This window comes from Cheilinus undulatus, linkage group 17 (assembly GCF_018320785.1).
Source record: "Cheilinus undulatus linkage group 17, ASM1832078v1, whole genome shotgun sequence".
NCBI classification, from domain to species: Eukaryota; Metazoa; Chordata; class Actinopteri; order Labriformes; family Labridae; genus Cheilinus; species Cheilinus undulatus.
In genome coordinates this window covers 41,765,051-41,783,831 of record NC_054881.1, presented here as the reverse complement: position 1 = coordinate 41,783,831, position 18,781 = coordinate 41,765,051, and the positions used below count along the sequence as shown (strand labels likewise).

Here is an 18,781-nt window from a genome sequence, read left to right as displayed (position 1 = left end):
CGGCTGCTGAGAAGCATCCCCACGGCATGATGCTGCCACCACTGTGCTTCACAGTGGGGATGGTGTGTTTGTGGTGATGTGCAGTGTTTGGTGTCTTGTCTCATGGCCTAAAAGCTCCATTTTGGTCTCATCAGACTAAAGAATTTTCTTCCACTTGACCATGGAGTCTCCTACGTGCCTTCTGGTGAACTTTAGTCAAGATTTAATGAGTTTTCTTCAACAGTGGCTTTCTCTGTACTACTTTCCCAGGGTTGTAGAGTCTCCCATCTCAGCTGCTGAAGCTTGGAACTCCTTCAGAGCAGTCATAGGTGTCTTGGTGTCCTCTCTCACTAGTCTCCTTCTTGCACGCTCACTCAGTTTGTGAGGACGGTCTGATCTAGGCAGATTTACACATGTGACATATTCCTTCATTTCTTCATGATGGATTTATCTGAACTCTGGGGTTAGGGTTAGAGTTCAGTGCCTTGGAAATGTTTTTTTTATCCATCCCCTCACTTATACTTTTCAATAACGTTTCTTTTGAGTTGCTTGGAGTGTTCTTTGGTCTTCATGGTGTAATGGTAGCCATGAATACTGATTAACCATTCATATCACATCACATTTTTTTTTTTCATTGCTATTTCTTTGTAGAAATCTGTTTTCACTTTGACATTAAAGAGGCTTTTTTTTTCTTTTTCCATCAAAAAGCCAAGTTATGTTGAACATAATTGATTTATTAAATCAATATAAGTGTAAAACATCCAGGGGGGATTACTTTTTATCAGCACTGTATTCTTGTTTAGAAATGTTTGATTTTATACTCCACAGAGATCCTCAGTCAGCCCTGGTTGATTGAAATGTGATTGTTAAATAAAGTTGGCTCTACTCTATCCAGAAAGAAGCGTCTGAAAACAAACCCGTTCTGCCGACACAAGGCGGTGATTCCATTTTTTAACTTGCTTGCCAACAAAAAGGAACTACATTTCCTAACATAGAAAAACACCTATTGTTAAGCTGATGGAACATTTTGAGGCTGAAAAATCAATAACAGACTAACACAAAGAAATACTCAGCACAAACAACACTCTCTCCCCATGTGGAGACCTTATATTATTGAAAATCAGTGTGTGAAAATGTGGCTCTCTAACAGGCTGGAGCTTGTTGCTTTTCCTTCCCTGTGATGATTGGCCAGCGTCCCTGATGAGAATACTGGCACAACTCAAAGACGAACAAGTGTGTGAAATCTCCCGTGTGCACAGATGGCACGCATTTTGTCACCACAGCTTGTTAGTAATACAAACCCACACACATGTGCAAGGACACATGAACGCACACATATTAGGGCCCGACCCTTGGCAAAAACACCATGCATATTGTCCGGGCAAAATGCTGCATGCAGCATAGCTGTCATCACTACATGTGGCCACTTAAGTGTGAAAGGAAGTGGACTGCATGCTTGGTGGAGCACAGTTATGCTTAGTTACACACCATTCACATATAAACATTATATATGCACCCATAAATACACAAACATACACGGCCCAGAGGCTTTTACAGGGGTATAGAAATGGCTGGAGTCTAAGCAGTACTGTGCTCATTAGTCGCTCATAAGCCCCGAGGCCATCTCAGGTTTAAAGCTGACTCTTTTTTTTTTTACACCTTGAAGAATTAGATCCAAAAAACCTAATGTGTAATAGCGCAGCATGTCAGAGCATTTTAGAGAGTGTCGTTTTTAAAGGTCAGAGCCTGTAGACTTAGCAAGAGGTCCAATTTTATCAGTCATTCTTACCAAGAATGTAAAACCACACCATGTAACTGTTTTACCTTAAACAGAACAGGTCAGGCTCAGCACTTCACCACGGCAGCCTCCGTCCTGGACGGCTCTGGCCTCCTTATGGACATCATCCCAGTCTGCACCAGGCCCATGCTCTGTCTTTGCAGGTATCTTCCCAGCTGACCCCTCAACAATGCCGGGGGTGTTTCTAAGCAGTCTGGAGGACCCAGGCAGACCCTCGGAGGATGTTCTTGCTTCATGGCAGTCCCCAGTTAATGCCAATTCTCATACCCTTTTATCTGATTGTTGCCCAATTTTCCCAGCTTTTCTCAGATTTTTGCCACTTTTGACAATTTTTTGCCACCTTTAACTTATTTTTTTGGTCACTTCCCATCCATTTTGGCCTGATCCTGATCCTGATCCTGCGGTAGATTATCCTGCCCACCCTAGCTCTCCTGATCTCGTCAGCATTAGACTCACAGTCTAGTCAATAATAGCAAAAAATGTGCTGAAAGGAAGTCAGCGCCTTTGGCCATCAGTCAACATCCAGGCCTCAAAAGAGTAACGCAGGATCAGGAGGACCAAGGACTGAAAAACTCTGACTTTTGTTTGAATGCTCAGATACTGAGAACGGTATGGCATAGCATTTTCTGTCTTGCCCAGAAAACCCTGGATCAGGCCTGGAGCTGGATCAGGCCTGGGCTAGGTGCCTGTAAAAGCACAGCTGCCATTCCCGTATGAAGCAGCTGACCCTTCCCATCCCCTCATCAGCATTAGACATACGATCAATACCCAAAGATGCACCAAAGAGAAGTTGTCACGAAGGAGTCCAGTCGTACCGCTGGCCATGAGTCCACATCCAGGCCTCAGGAGAGTATAGTAAAACTAGGAGGACCAAAGACCAAGTGTCCAGTGAACCCATTGCCCCATGGATGAGTTCCAGATCCCTGCCTTGCAGTCAGCAGATTGATGGATTACTCTGTAGGTAGGTGGACTGATCTACAACTTTCACGCTCTCACCATCCACAGATTCGATGGAAGCATCCAAGGCTTCTCCAAATGCCAGGATCTTTGTTTTGTCCCAGGAGACGTTGATCCCCAACACTTCAGCCTCCTCACTCAGCAAATACCTCAAACAGCTGCCTCAGAAGCCGATGGATGGTACACTGGCTTTGAACAGAGGAAAAAAGGCACTCATTATACCTTCCTCCACACGCCCAATGACTTTTATTGCTCTGGGTAACTTGGCATGTACGATTTCCACAAGTTAAATAGTGCCTACTGCTGAACACAATGACTTCTGGGCAGAAAGCCCTGAAGGCAAAATGCTCTCCATTCCATCGGTATTCCTGGTGCGGACTTTTGTGACAAGGACAAAGACAGAGAGAGGATGTCAGTGGAGGAAGCCAGAAGAGAAAAAGAGAGAGCGGCATTAAATCTCTGACTCACTGCTACACCGCTGCCTAAAAGGAGAATTTATACACCAACACTGTGGATCACAGGTCACTAAAACTCTCTGTCCTGTCAGAATATTGCTGTGAGGATCGCCAGGAAAAGATTGGAGCAAAGTTTTCATTTTGAATAAAACTGAATCTGAGAAGTCAGAGTTGATGTGTTGGTGGTGCTACTCATGAAGTTTAGTCGAAGTTCAAGCAAGAAGACTTTCATTTCCATGAATCCTTCCATTCTCTAACAGTCACTCCCTTTCCTCGCTCTGCTTCCTGCTCTGGTAATCAGCTGGTATCTACTCATTTAATTTCTGAGCGTGCCATCACCTCTCGTACCATGTTTTAAAATCTGTTCTCCTCTCCTGGGCGCTCGGCTGCTGCAACCCTCCTCCACCCCAGCCTCCTCCATCACAGCTCATCAGAGTCTGAGTGAAGCTCCGTAGAAGACCGCTCCTAACCATTCCTAACCTCAACCTTCCTAAAACTTTTGTTGCTAGTTTAAATATTTTTGACATTATTATGGTGAAAATCAACAAAGTGACCATTTATGGTGTTTACACTTAAAGGGAAACTTCAACATTTTGGCAAATCATCATCATCCATTGCCATAATCCCTATAGTCTTAGTATTAGGTCTGTTTCCTTTAGTTGTCGGTGAAAGCTGTTTCTACATCTGGGGGGACCGTTAGACCAGCTGCACCGCAAACGCTATTTTAGCGGATGGAATTTTTGCTTTCCCTCATCAAACTCATCAAATACACAATCCAACAACTCCAAAACGCTCTCATGGACAAGTTGTGACCTGCACATTCACCACGCTATGAAATAATCATGGAACATTACGAGACGGAGATGTTTTAAAGCTAAATGCAAAGCCGGAACTACACTCCAGACATGGCTGCTGCACTGTGTCACTCCGCCCAGTGGTTTACTCAAGAAATAGTTCCGAGTATTTGCTTCATGTGTCGTAATGTTTCATGATTAAAGGTTATTATTTCACAGCGTGGTGAATGGGCAGGTCACAACTTATCCACAAGAGCGTTTTGGAGTTGTTGGATTGTGTATTTGATGAGTTTGATGAGGGAAAGCAAAAAATACCGTCTGCTAACATAGCGTTCGCGATGCAGCTGGTCTAACGGTCCCCCCAGATCTAGAAACAGCTTTCACCGACAACTAAAGGAAACAGACCTATTACTAAGACTATAGGGATTATGGCAATGGGTGAATTTGCCAAAATGTTGAAGTATCCTTTTAAAGTAAAATAAAACTGCTAAAAAAGAGACATTTCAGCGTCGATACCACCCACTGTTCCCAATAATTCCATCAGAATTATGAAGTCAGAGACATTTCACATTTTCATACATTTTAAACTTGAAAGAAATAAATTCATTTTTAACTGGTATTAAGTCTGTTCTGATTTAAATAATAAAAATGAAAAGAATCAATGCTAAAGAAGAGGGCTAAACCTTACGTAGCATTATGGAAGCAAATAAACAAAAAGTGACTGCTTCCTTTACCTCCGGGGTCCCTGCATGCAAATATGAGAGTGTTTCTTCCTGACTTTCCTAAGTTATTTGTTTTAATGGGGAAATTTACTAAGAATTACTAAGAATGTTCAAGGAAATTTTGGGGGATTTATTTAGACATTTTGGGGGATTTGCTGTACATTTTTTGAAGCATTTTCATGGAAACTCTAGGAATATTTCCACGTATTTTGCAGAGTTTCACTGGAGGTTTTGGGGGAAATGTGTTTTGATTTTTTGATTTTATTTATATTTATTATTTTATTTTAATTTAATTAATTAATTTATTTATTTATTTGCATTTTTATTTATTTATTTATCTATTTATTTTGCATTTTGACAGCAAGTTTGGAAATGTGTTTGGACATTTTGAGGAATTTATTTGGATATTTTGGGGGATTTGCTTTAAAATTTTTAGTTATTTTCATAGAACTGTAAGGATTTGTTCATCTATTTTGCAGAATTTCACTTGAAGTTTTGGGGGGACATTTCTTTTTTTATTTAGTTTTTATTTATTTTATTTATTTAATTTTTTTGTGCATTTTTAACCGGAAATTGGAAAATATGTTTGGATGTTTTGGGGAATTTATTCCAAAAATATTTCAGCCTATTTTCATGGACATTTTGGGGCATTTATCTGGATATTTTGGGGGATTTGCTATACATTTTTGGAAGTATTTTCATGGAAACTCTTGGAATATTTCCATGCATTTTGCAAAGTTTTACTGGGAGTTTTGGAGGAAATTCGCTTTGAATCTTTTTTGGGCATATTTGCAGGAATTTGGAAAATTAGTTTGGATGTTTCTGAGAATTGGTTTGAAAAAAATTCAGACATTTTTATGAATTTAACAGGAATGTATTTGGATATTTTGGGGAATTTGATTTGAACATTGGGGGGTTAGCTTTGTGATTTTTGGCGTTTTCAGAGGAATTTCGTACATTAATCGTAAGCTTCTGAGAATTTGATTGGGAATTTAAGGAGAGGATGACCTCTAGATTTACAGACTTTTGTGGAAATTTCAGGGAATTTGTTTGGATGTTTTTCACTTTAATGATTATGGGGAATTTGATTTAGAAAAAAGAGAGAATTTGCTTGAAACATTTCAGGAATTACATGGAAGTTTCAGTACATTTTTTATTTGAGATATTTGGTTTAAGGATAAAGATTGGCTGAAACATTCAGACAAGATCTGCAGAAATTTTGGGGAAACTTTGAAATGGAATCCTTAAAAAGTACTTTTTTGAAGTTTCCCAGAAATTTTAGATAATTTCTGTTCAATTCTGGGGGAATTTGTTTCCAAGTAATTCAAGCTTTAAGTGTAAATTCTTCCATGCTTGGTCTTAGTAAGTCCTTATGGTCCATCATCAAAATAACAAGAACAGTGACTCCCCAGTTCCTCTCTCAGTGGCTGACACCGAGTCTTGCTGTGCTCTATTTTCTGCAGAAACAGGACGTTCAGGGGACTTGAGGACATCACTGAAGTAAAAACTACTTCCTGTTCAAAGGCGAGGCTCAGCAGATCCAAAGTAAGTGGCTGCGTTCCAAACAAAAGTTCAGGCCTCAGGAGGTTAAACATGATAATCCAGAAATGTCACTGTAACAGTTTTTCCACTTCTGCTCTTCCTCCTTCTTCAAGCATCAAAATTATTTTGCGATGTATCAGGATTTGTCATAATTTCCAAATTTCTAGTCGGCTATTTCTCTGCTCAAACCGACATGGAACATAAAAACTGCTGGATGGAGACTTCCTGTGAAAACTGTCTCTTCCTTTCTGGAACATTCTGTTTTGGCTGTTGACATGAGCACACTGCTGTAAAACATTTCCACAACTTTCTCATGCTGTACTCAGAAGCTCTGGTCATTTCCCGTGTCTCTCTGAGAGTTGGATTAATATTAATGAAGCTTGTGTGAGACTCTCAGACGCTCTGTCTGAGGTTTGGTGGCTGGATCTCAGGCCTCGGTTCTACGGTGGTCACGTGACGACAGTAATGAGTTAGACTTGAATAATTTACTGGCACTTGTTTCTTTTTAGACCCTCTGTATTAAAGTTTATTTCTCTTTGTTGGTTAGTTTCCTCTTTTCTTAACATGAAGCTACAGTGGAGAAACATAGAGTTAGTGTTTATAGTGTATAGTTTTATAGTGTTTTCTGAAGAATAACCAAAGATGGAGTGACTTCTGTGGTCCATCCTGGTTTCCTGTTCTCAGGGGAAGCAGAGGAGAATAAAAATCTGAGATAATGATGGTTGGTGGTGGGGGGTGAAGATGAAGGTCGGGGGAGTAAAAAAGCTGGGACTCCTACTTTAATTGTTGCTCTGAATAATTCTCACCAAAGATTAAAAAAAAAAAAAAAAAGTCTGCACAAAATGTGCAGAAAGGTCTCTTCTCTGTTTAACTGTAAGTGGCCATTTTTCTTTCAGTAGAGTTTTATAATCATATGCATTAAAGAAAATAAGGAAAATTTGTCTCTTTTTTACAACATGAACTTGTGAAATATTCTAACCCTGATTCACAACATAGCAGCAAAAATGAATCAAAGATTTAACGTGGTACAAAACAAGCAGAATGCAGAAAAAGGGATTGAGTGGCAAAAATGGGCGATAACAGGGCAACGAGAGGCAAAGAGTGGCAAAAAATTATTAGAATGGTAAATAAGCAGGATAGGAAGGGGAAACGTGGTTTCAAGAGTGGCAAAAATGGGCAAAATACAGCAGAACAGCAAAACAGTGGTAAGAATGGGCCAAAATTTGGCAAAATATGTTAGTTGCAAAAATGATCTGAAGTGGCAAAAAAAAGGTCAGAGTGGTATAATACCTGCAAAATCCAGCCAAAAAAGGGATTTAGAGGCCCAAAGTTGGCAAAATCCTTTAAAAAATGAGTGAAAAGGGCCAAAAATGGGTTGCATGGCAGATAAGTCATAGAAAAAGGTTAACGACGGCAAAAACATGTTTAAAGTGGCAAAATGTGTAAGAATGGTAAATAACTGAGATAAAAAGGGTGAAAATCACCAAAAAATGGTTCTAAGAGTTGCAAAAAATGGTCAAAATATAGTAAAAATGGATAAAAGTGCCAAACAGAAGTGGCAAAAATGGGAAAAAAATACAAAATAAATGGATAAAAGTGCCAAATAGAAGTGGCTAAAATTGGTTGTAAGTGGCAAAAAGGGCAAGAAATTGTAAAAATGAGCTAAAGCAGCCAAAAAAAAAAAAAAAAAAAAAAAAAGGTCAGAGTGGTACAATATGAGCAGAATGCAGCCAAAAAGGATTAAGTGGCAAAAATGTGCAATTTTTTGCAAAAATGAGTGAAATGGGGCAAAATTAGGTTGCATGGCAGATAAGTTAGAAAAAAAGGGTGAAAAACAGCAAAAGTGGGTCAAGAGTGGCAACAGGAAGTAGTAAAATGGGTGGAATGTGTGATGAAAAGCAGTTAAAAAGGAGCTTGGGTAAATAATGCCCAACAATAGCTTCACACAGTTTTAAGCCCCAGCATGAGGTTCTCTGTTAGCCAGGATGCTATTCAAACTAAGTGAGAGAGTGTCTGGTTCTCTGTGAGGTTCTCAGTGAGGTTCTCAGTGAGGTTGTCAGTGAGGTTCTCTGTGAGGTTCTCAGTGAGGTTGTCAGTGAGGTTCTCAGTGAGGTTCTCTGTGAGGTTCTCAGTGAGGTTGTCAGTGAGGTTCTTAGTGAGGTTCTCAGTGAGGTTCTCAGTGAGGTTCTCTGTGAGGTTGTCAGTGAGGTTCTCAGTGAGGTTCTCAGTGAGGTTCTCAGTGAGGTTCTCAGTGAGGTTGTCAGTGAGGTTCTCAGTGAGGTTGTCAGTGAGGTTGTCAGTGAGGTTGTCAGTGAGGTTCTCAGTGAGGTTGTCAGTGAGGTTCTCAGTGAGGTTGTCAGTGAGGTTGTCAGTGAGGTTCTCAGTGAGGTTCTCAGTGAGGTTGTCAGTGAGGTTGTCAGTGAGGTTGTCAGTGAGGTTCTCAGTGAGGTTGTCAGTGAGGTTCTCAGTGAGGTTGTCAGTGAGGTTGTCAGTGAGGTTGTCAGTGAGGTTCTCAGTGAGGTTGTCAGTGAGGTTCTCAGTGAGGTTGTCAGTGAGGTTGTCAGTGAGGTTGTCAGTGAGGTTCTCAGTGAGGTTCTCAGTGAGGTTGTCAGTGAGGTTCTCAGTGAGGTTGTCAGTGAGGTTCTCAGTGAGGTTGTCAGTGAGGTTCTCAGTGAGGTTCTCAGTGAGGTTGTCAGTGAGGTTCTCAGTGAGGTTCTCTGTGAGGTTCTCAGTGAGGTTCTCAGTGAGGTTGTCAGTGAGGTTCTCAGTGAGGTTCTCAGTGAGGTTGTCAGTGAGGTTCTCAGTGAGATTGACAGTGAGGTTCTCAGTGAGGTTCTCAGTGAGGTTCTCTGTGAGGTTCTCAGTGAGGTTCTCTGTGAGGTTCTCAGTGAGGTTCTCTGTGAGGTTCTCAGTGAGGTTCTCTGTGAGGTTCTCAGTGAGGTTCTCTGTGAGGTTCTCTGTGAGGTTCTCTGTGAGGTTCTCAGTGAGGTTCTCTGTGAGGTTCTCTGTGAGGTTCTCAGTGAGGTTCTCTGTGAGGTTCTCTGTGAGGTTCTCAGTGAGGTTCTCTGTGAGGTTCTCTGTGAGGTTCTCAGTGAGGTTCTCTGTGAGGTTCTCAGTGAGGTTCTCTGTGAGGTTCTCAGTGAGGTTCTGTGTGAGGTTCTCAGTGAGGTTGTCAGTGAGGTTCTCAGTGAGGTTCTCAGTGAGGTTCTCAGTGAGGTTCTCAGTGAGGTTGTCAGTGAGGTTCTCAGTGAGGTTCTCTGTGAGGTTCTCAGTGAGGTTCTCTGTGAGGTTGTCTGTGAGGTTCTCAGTGAGGTTGTCTGTGAGGTTCTCTGTGAGGTTCTCTGTGAGGTTGTCAGTGAGGTTGTCAGTGAGGTTCTCAGTGAGGTTCTCAGTGAGGTTGTCAGTGAGGTTGTCAGTGAGGTTGTCTGTGAGGTTCTCTGTGAGGTTCTCTGTGAGGTTGTCAGTGAGGTTGTCAGTGAGGTTCTCAGTGAGGTTCTCAGTGAGGTTCTCAGTGAGGTTGTCAGTGAGGTTGTCAGTGAGGTTGTCAGTGAGGTTCTCAGTGAGGTTCTCAGTGAGGTTCTCAGTGAGGTTGTCAGTGAGGTTCTCAGTGAGGTTCTCAGTGAGGTTCTCAGTGAGGTTGTCAGTGAGGTTCTCAGTGAGGTTCTCAGTGAGGTTCTCAGTGAGGTTGTCAGTGAGGTTCTCAGTGAGGTTCTCAGTGAGGTTCTCAGTGAGGTTGTCAGTGAGGTTCTCAGTGAGGTTCTCAGTGAGGTTCTCAGTGAGGTTGTCAGTGAGGTTCTCAGTGAGGTTCTCAGTGAGGTTGTCAGTGAGGTTCTCAGTGAGGTTGTCTGTGAGGTTCTCTGTGAGGTTCTCAGTGAGGTTCTCTGTGAGGTTCTCAGTGAGGTTCTCAGTGAGGTTCTCTGTGAGGTTCTCAGTGAGGTTCTCAGTGAGGTTGTCAGTGAGGTTCTCAGTGAGGTTCTCTGTGAGGTTCTCAGTGAGGTTCTCAGTGAGGTTCTCTGTGAGGTTCTCAGTGAGGTTCTCAGTGAGGTTGTCAGTGAGGTTCTCAGTGAGGTTGTCAGTGAGGTTCTCAGTGAGGTTCTCTGTGAGGTTCTCAGTGAGGTTGTCAGTGAGGTTCTCAGTGAGGTTCTCAGTGAGGTTGTCAGTGAGGTTCTCAGTGAGGTTGTCAGTGAGGTTCTCAGTGAGGTTCTCTGTGAGGTTCTCAGTGAGGTTGTCAGTGAGGTTCTCAGTGAGGTTCTCAGTGAGGTTGTCAGTGAGGTTCTCAGTGAGATTGACAGTGAGGTTCTCTGTGAGGTTCTCTGTGAGGTTCTCAGTGAGGTTCTCTGTGAGGTTCTCTGTGAGGTTCTCTGTGAGGTTCTCAGTGAAGTTCTCTGTGAGGTTCTCTGTGAGGTTCTCTGTGAGGTTCTCAGTGAGGTTCTCAGTGAGGTTCTCTGTGAGGTTCTCTGTGAGGTTCTCTGTGAGGTTCTCTGTGAGGTTCTCAGTGAGGTTCTCAGTGAGGTTCTCTGTGAGGTTCTCTGTGAGGTTCTCTGTGAGGTTCTCTGTGAACACAGCGGTTCAGGTTTTACTAAGAGTGCTCAGAGCTGACTCTTTACCTCCGCTCAGATATGTTGCGTCTAGAATCCCATCTTTCAGTCGAAGTGCTTCTCCAGACTTGGTCTAACAGCTGTGGACTTTAGTCTTCTGATGTCTGTGAGTCGTACGCACATCAATCCATGCAGAGAGGAAATAAAAGACCTGACTGGACAGCAGCATCCCTCCCTCATGTGCTCCAGGAGGCTGTAAAGTTTCCTCCAGGATGTTTTGGCAAATCAAACTAATCCATTTACACGTTTGCTTTGCCAGAACCGCTTGGGTTTTTATGTGCACACTGCACAAAGATTGGCGTGTGGAGTCTTTATGAGGCGTATCTGTGCTGTGCTGCCATGCATGCACATTTATGAGAACGGTGCGTTGAGGAAAATGCTAATAAAGGAGACGTTTTGTTCCGGAGCAGGTGTTTGAATCGCTGACAAGGACACATTTGTAAACCAAACCCGTGCACCGAGCATCACAAAGGGGACAACTAGTTTTTACTTTGTCTTTTTATTGCTCCATAATTAAAATGAATCGTCTTTACTGCCGTTGTTTTTCTCTCTCAGTTCTATTCTTTATGGCTCTATTGATTTATTATTGGCTGTTATTTCAACTCACACCGGGCTTGTAATAGTCTGAGCTCGGAGATTGCTCCCAGCTACAATGAAAACGTGAAAAAGCCAGGCTTTATGTCTGTTTCGTTCCCCTAACTGTGTGATGAATCTGAATGGAAAATTTGTGATGGAGGAGTGAAAAAGAGGAGTGTTTGAGACGCTGTCTTGCATTAAATATGAAAAGGCTCAGAGTAATTGCTGGAGTGTGGGGCAGGTCAGGCTATAGAAATGTTATTACTGCTGCGCTTCGCTCCACAGTTTGGGATTAATCAGCTTTTTATATCTTTAAATAAAACTTTCACTATTTGGTGGGAAACCAAACCAAGTGTGTCTGGAACAAATTGCATTTTAAATTGGAATAATGAGAACTAAAACCTCGGGATTTTCTTTTAAATCTTGGCTGGAGTGTCATTGAAATGTAGTCATTTATAGATTGGTCTGACCTTTTCGAGTCGTGTACTTAGCACCGGCGTCAAAATGAAGGTCGGCGAACAGACAGACACCTAGTTCAAAGTCTGAATTTTGATGAATTGAATCTAAACTGGGCTCAAAAGAGAAGATTTGCATCCATGTGAGTGTGCATGCACAGAGAAACAGGCCTGGTGGAGCTTGTAGTTTTTAGAGACAGCCCAGTATTCTCCATCAGTGAGAGTCTTTAAGTCTGAACTCAGGAGCGCTGAATAAAAAATACACTGAATGGACTCACACACTCAGAGCAGCTCCAGGCAGACTCGGTGTGAAATGAAGACTTTCTGACCCTGGTTTTCATTTCAAGATGAATTTCTACTCCGCTGTTGCTGTTTGCCGTGGGCGACACGGCCGCTCAGATGAATTTACGGCTTCTGGATATTTTAGTTTACATCACAAATCTGATTTATCAGTCAGACTCAATATCTGTCGTTAGTCTGGTCCTTCCCTCGAAGTCTGAAGCTGGCACGCTTGTTCCTGGTCAGAATGGCTCGACCAGTTGAGGGAAGCCTCTGCGGTGACGTGTTGGGAGTATTTTGGCTCTGTAAGATGAGTAAATGTGATGAGGAATTATTAAAACCCTACTTTCTACCATCTCATTCAGACTTGCATGAATAGCAATACATCCACCATCTTTACTGCCAGCTGTCATTGGGCAGGAGGAAAGATAGACTGGTCACCAATCAATCCCAGCATTTACTCATAGATACAACCACCCAGTCACACTCATGTTCAGACTATTTACAGCAGTGTTACTCAACCCTGCGCAACCAAAGAGCCACACTGTTGAAAAATACATTTGCAAGAGCCACAATCTAAGAGGTGAGAGGTGGCAAAAACGGCTTAAAGCAGCAATTAAAAAAAGTTAAAGGTGGCAAAAATGGGTGCAAATGGGGAGGAAAAATGGAAAAAGGGTCAGAAAGTAGCAAAAATGGGTGAGAAGTGACAAAAAAATGAGTTACAGGTGGCAACAAATGGTCCAAAAGTGGAAAAACAGTGGCAAAAAAAAAATCAGTGAAAAATGAAAAAAACTGGCGAAAAGTAGTCAAGAGTGGCAAAATGTGCAAAAAAGAGGAAACAAGTGCTATTTAGTGGCAACAGGTAGATGAAATGGGCAAAAAGTGGAAAAAATTGTGAAAAAGGGCAAAAATGGGATAAAAGTGGCATAAAGAAGTAGCTAAAATGGGCAAAAACTAGAAAAAAGTGGTATTTAATGATAAAGGGTAGCTCAAATGGGTGAAAATGGGGAGAAAAAGGGTGAAAAGAGCAAAAGTAGGATAGAAGTGGCAAAAAAAAAGGTTAAGTGGCAAAAAATGGGCAAAAAAATAGTATCAAATTGCAAAAGATAGCTTAAATGGTATAAAAGTGGCAGAAATGGGTACAAAGTTGCAAAAAGTGGGCTAAAAAGTAGAAAAAAATTGGTATTAAGGACAACAGGAAGCTTAAATGGATGAGAAGTGGAAAAAATGGTGAAAAGGGGCACAACAGTACCCCTTTTTTATGTTTTTTTTGGGGGGGGGGGGGTAATATTTAGATTGAAGACATAAAAGAGCCACACCTTGAGTATCGCTGGTTTAGAGTGCTGGTTAACCTAAGGAGGAAGTCTTTGGTCCAGCAGGACGTCAGAGAGAACCAACAGTTCAAAGGGAGGACGCACCATCTCTTAGTGAGACCCTCCTCATTAATAAACGTCTTCATGATAGGAAAGAAACAGCGAGATATAGCTCTGTTGCAAGGCCAACATGAATTTTTCATTACAAGCCAGTTGTTCTACAGCCATGTCGACTAAAACCTCCCTGAACAGAACAGGCAAGTCTGGAATAAACACTCACAGACCAGACCAGGCAGGATGACGTGTCTGAAGTTAGCTCTGTTTAAAGCAGTGCCCTGCTCTTATAGCTCATATAGAGTCAACCTTTCATAGATGTACAGCTGTGCTGAGAGAGAGCTGCTAGTTTAGTCCAACACCAGAGATAAAGCACTAAACCAGGATGAGGGCGAAACAAAAGCTTTAGGCTGGAAACCAGAGGGCTGCCAGCAGCAGAGCAGGGGTGTCAGCTGTGGCGGAGCAGGGATCAGTAGAGGAAAGGAAATGGTCCGCTTTGCTGAGAGAATAAATTAGTCTGTTTGAAATAAGACGACGGGTCTAGGACTCCTTAGTTCATCCTGATCTTTCAGCTGCTACTGGTAAAATCACAGAGGCATCAGGAAAAAGTCTCCATTTTAAATATTATTCCCCAGAAATCCTCAAAAAGGGAAACTTTTTTGCTCTTTATCACCATTTTTTTCCACTTTTCTCCCATTTAAGCTGCTTTTTACTATTAAATACTACTAGCTTCCTATTTTTACCCATTTTGCCACTTCTTTTTGTCACTTTTATCTCATTCTTGCCCTTTTCACCATCTTTGCCCATTTAAGCATCCATTTGCCACTAAATACCACTCTTTTCCTATTTTTGCCCATTTTTTCCAGGCTTGACTGCTTTTTGCTCATTTTAGTGACTTTAACTCATTTTCTTGCCGTTTTTGGACCATTTTTCATCACCTGTAACTCATTTTTATTACTTCTCACCCATTTTTCAGACTCTTTTTCTACTTTTTCTCCCCATTTTGCCCCTTTTCATCAATTTTTGCCGCTTTTGGACCACTTTTTGCCACCTGTAACCCATTTTTTGCTACTTTTTGACTCTTTTTCCACCTTTTCTCCCTATTTTCACCTCTTGTCATCAGTTTTTGCTGCTTTTTGACAATTTTTTCCACCTTTATCTTGTTTTTATTGCTACTTTAAGCCGTTTTTGCCACTTTTCACCAATTTAAGTTACCTTTTTCCTTAAAAACTACTGTTTTACTACTTTTTTTTCCCAATTTTGCCACTTTTTCACCATTTTTTGGCCACTTTCTTGCCATTGAATTCTACTTGTTTTCTAATTTTTTGCCCATTTGTTGCCCATTTAAGCTGCCTTTTGCTATTAAATACCACTCCTTTTCTGTTTTTTGCCAGCCTTGACTAATTTTAACCATTTTTGGTCACTTTTAACTCTTTTTTTTGCCACTTTTTGCCACCTTTAACCCTTTTTTTTTTTTTGCTACTTTTTGACTCTTTTTCCACCTTTTCTCCCTATTTTCACCTCTTTTCATCCATTTTTGCTGCTTTTGACCATTTTTTCACCTTTCTCTTGTTTGCTTGCAACTTTTCACCAATTTAAGCTACCTTTTACCATTAAATACCACTCGTTTTCTACTTTTTGCCAGTCTTGACCTCTTTTAACCCATTTTAGTCACTTTTAACTCATTTTTTGTAACTTCTCACCCATTTTTGCTACTTTCTGACTCTTTTTCCCCTTTTTCTCCCTGTTTTTACCTCTTTTTATCCATTTTTGCTGCTTTTTGACCATTTTTCCACCTACTTTAAGCCATTTTTTCCACTTTTCACCACTTAGATTGTGGCTCTTGTGTAGTGTTTTTCAACAGTGTGGCTCTTGGGTTACGCAGGGTTGAGTAACACTGACCTGAGGGCTATTGTTAAAGAAATCTGCTTGCTGATGGGGAAGAATGCTTGAAGCATCTAATGGCAACCAGTCAATGCAGCTCACAGTAATCCTGAGTTTATAGTCAGGCAAATATCCTGTCCTATTTCTGTAAGAGTCCCTCTTTCTCCTGCCGTTTTTGGGTGCATTATAGAGCTAATTTGAAACATCTCCCCTGACATTATTATGTAATTTAAATACATTTGAGGCACGTCTTAAGTGCAGACACAGCTCAATAATTGAGGCATATTAAGTTGAATATCAATAAGGGTCTGGCTGTAGAGTCAGATTTAATTAGGGTCTGACAGTCAGTTCTCAAGGTTACATAACTCAACCTTCAAATGCACAAAGAGGCTGCAGAGACACTGCCTCAGTGTCAGCTGCAGACGTAAATTACATAACACAGTGAAGTGAGAAGTCTTCAATTGTAAAAACACGCCTTGAGATGCCGTGCAGCAGTACGGAGGGCAGACTGCAGCACAATGCCGCATTAATGCCAGCCTCTTGTTGGCACGTATGCACGCTTTCTACCGCTGATAAGTGCTTTTGTCCTTGGGGGAATGATGCACCTTACAGCTGGCCCGAGCAAGGTCAAAGCTCTCTCAGTGTCCGTCCTTTAATCCCAGAAGTGGCGCTGCAGTAGCCGTGGCATTTAGAGTGCAAGGTGTGCATGAGTCAATTAGCCCTGTGCACCTCTTTAAGTGTGGAGTAAACAAAACAGCAGCGCAGACACTAAAAGGCAGAGCCTGACAAGCAAAAATGATGAAATGAAATGCAACTGTCAAGTTCGCAGGCGTGTGAGTGAGTTGGGAATTGGGGAAGTGGAACTAGAGGGAGTGCTGCTGCGTCTCTTGATGAGCCAATCCCCGCTTAAAGATGCTAATGTATGCACTTCCTGACTGACAGCTCATCGCATCGTACGCAGCGAGACCTTCCCAGGAACAGGTTTCTATCTATTTGTGTTTTCTGTCTGTCTCCCAAAATCTCTTTGAGGGCAGGAGAGAGGCATGTGTTGGCCAAGCACTGGGAGTGAAAATAGCAGCAATCATTTATTCATCGATTGAAACATCAGAGGACTAAGAGGCAGAGAGGGAGAGGGAGCAACAAAGAGCGGGAAAGAAAGACTGGCTGGAGGATGAGGGAGGAGGAAAGAGAGGGATGCATGGCGATCGAGAACAAAGACAGGAAACTGTCGAGTGTACAAAAAAGTGTAGCTGTAGCCTTGATAAAAGACGTCAAAACGAAGGAATGGAGGGCATGTCAAGTCCTGGAGAAGTGTTTATAGGAGTTAAAACGCTTTTTAGACGGTGAAAGACTGGGTTAAAATAATCATTTAGCAGCAAATGTGTTTATTTAATACTGCCGTCAGCTCGCAGTTAAGCTAGCAATGGTGAAAAGAGCAGCTAAAGAACAGTAGAGTTATATTCTAAACTCTGTTAAACATGTTTTACCTTTAAAATAGACTGAAAGAACGCGAGTAAGGTTGCTGACAACACACTGCTACAGTGGTATTTAACGTGTTTTTTAATGTGGTATTTAAAGTATTTAACCTTGTGAATGATTTATACTTTTACTGGTTTTAAAAATCAATCATGCACAATATAATTTGGCTTTTTTAACCAAAGAATGCCAAAAAAAGACCTGAAAAATATTTCTACAAAGTCCTGTCAATGAAATGAAAATATTCACCCTCGTCTACTCACTGTATCCTTCATGCACCTTTGGTTGCAATCACAGACCTGCACATATAGACGCTGCACTTTTACCCCATTCTTTGCAAAACTGCACAAGATTTGTCAAGTTGCACAGGGATCAGGAGCGAACAGCCCTTCTCAAGTCCAGCTACAATTCTTCTATTGCACTGATCATCAACAGGTGGCCCGGGGGCCATATCAGGCCCCCAAAAGCTTCCTGTCCGGCCCCCGAAAGACCATTAAATTCAGAAAAGGAGGAAAAGAAGATGTTTTGGTTTTAAGAGTATCCTTTAGCTTTAAATGCCTGCAGCTGTTAAATTCATCCCACTAAAAATTAATACTGAAATAGTTTTAGACTCAACATTTGATCTGTTTCACAGAAATTTACAGTCATAGATATTTAAAAATAGGGTTAAGGTTGGCAGAAGTGCTGCAAAAATGACCAAATGAAGTGGTGAAAAGAGGTTAAAATGTGGCAAAAAAATGGTTAAAGAGGGAAAAAGGGGGCAAAAGGTGTCATAAATTCATTACGGAAATAGTTCAAAATGGGTTAAAAATGGGTGAAAGTAGAAGAAAAGTGGTAAAAATTGATAAAAGAAAGGCACAAAGGGGATTAAACATGCAGGAAAAGTGTTTTGAAGGTGTTAAAGAAAGGCAAAAATTGGGTTAAGGAAGCAAAAGGGAGCAAAAAGTATCAAAATGGGTTAAAAGTAGCAAAAACAGCCTGGAAAATTAGTCAAAAGATGTTCAAGAGTGGCACACAAGGAAAATAATTGGCAGGAAAGTTGCAAAAGAGGGTTAAAGAGTGGCAAAATGGGTGAAAAGTTGCAATTGTTGAAAAAATGTAACAAAAACGGGTTAAAAAGTGGCACAAATACGATAAAACATGCAGGAAAAGTGGTTTGAAGGGTTTTATGATTTGCAAAAATTGGGTTAAAGAGACCACAGAGGTTCAGTAAGTTAATACTAGTACTAAATCACAGTTGTGGAGGGCCCATCCTCTGGGATTTTCAGGGATCCAGCCAGTTCTGTTGTCGTCTCCTTGTGTCCTGCTGCATGATAGATAACAGGGATAGATCTCACTGGTGATGACTAACATGTCCTGTGTTTTGAAAGAAGATACAAATATTTTAACCAGACCAGAATATTTACTCAGTTTCTGTGTATTTGAAAGTCCGGCCCTCAGAGCTTCTGTCCAGACTAAAGCTGGCCCTTGTGCAGATGTACTTGATGAGCCCTGTTCTACTGCATTTCTATTCCATTTTGTCTCGCCAGGACTTATTGCCTTATGAAGTTTGTGGAACATTAACCCTGTGGTGCACGGTCAGGCTCTAAACATCTCTAAACTGCCTTCATCCCATTCACACCTCATGCATGTCAGAACTGTATCAATTTCATCAAAACTGCAGGAAATCCAGGCTGCATGTCCAAGTGCATTGCTAAGCTGCATGAAATGTGAATGGTCTGCGGTGTCGGCCCTGATTTAACACTGCGAGTGCTCAGGTCACGCTCGACAGTCAGACCGTACAGTGTGACCAAAATATGTATGAGATGTGAGCTTTGGTTGTGCTTTGTCAACACAGTAAGTGACGACATGCCACTACAACTTTTCTACAAAGTCCTGTCGATTAAATGAAAATATTCA

The 18,781-nt window shown here is 41.5% G+C and overlaps 1 long non-coding RNA gene across 2 annotated transcripts in view; it reads left to right on the top strand.

Moving 5' to 3' along the window:
- Positions 1-18,781, top strand: part of LOC121525097 — a 101,558-nt gene that overhangs the window by 61,179 nt on the left and 21,598 nt on the right. For both annotated transcript variants that reach the window (XR_005993193.1, XR_005993192.1), the window contains one exon: positions 6,169-6,250. This is a non-coding gene — a long non-coding RNA (uncharacterized LOC121525097). The remainder of the gene's footprint in view (positions 1-6,168; positions 6,251-18,781) is intronic.